This window comes from Brassica oleracea, chromosome C7 (genome assembly GCF_000695525.1).
Source record: "Brassica oleracea var. oleracea cultivar TO1000 chromosome C7, BOL, whole genome shotgun sequence".
Lineage (NCBI taxonomy): Eukaryota > Viridiplantae > Streptophyta > Magnoliopsida > Brassicales > Brassicaceae > Brassica > Brassica oleracea.
The window spans coordinates 29105339-29105726 of record NC_027754.1 but is presented as its reverse complement, the minus strand read 5'-3'; positions in this window follow the sequence as shown (position 1 = coordinate 29105726).

Below are 388 nucleotides of genomic sequence, written 5' to 3'. Positions count from 1 at the left end.
GAACTGGGAATACTTTCTCATCAAAATGACAATCGGCGAAACGTGCCACGTGCTGTAAAGACGTCACCAGTCTGTGGTTCTAGGTATCTTATAATTGATGGGGAATCAAAACCAACATATATTCCCAATCTTCTTTGTGGTCCCATCTTTGTGCGTTGTGGTGGTGCTACAGGCACATATACCGCAAAACCAAAGATTCTAAAGTGGGAAATGTTTGGTTCTCGACCAAACGCTAACTGTAATGGGGAGTACTTATGGTATGCACTCGGTCTGATCCGAATGAGTGCTTCTGCATGCAAAATGGCATGTCCCCATACAGAGGTTGGAAGTTTTGATCTCATGATCAATGGTCTTGCAATCAATTGCAGACGCTTAATTAAAGATTCAG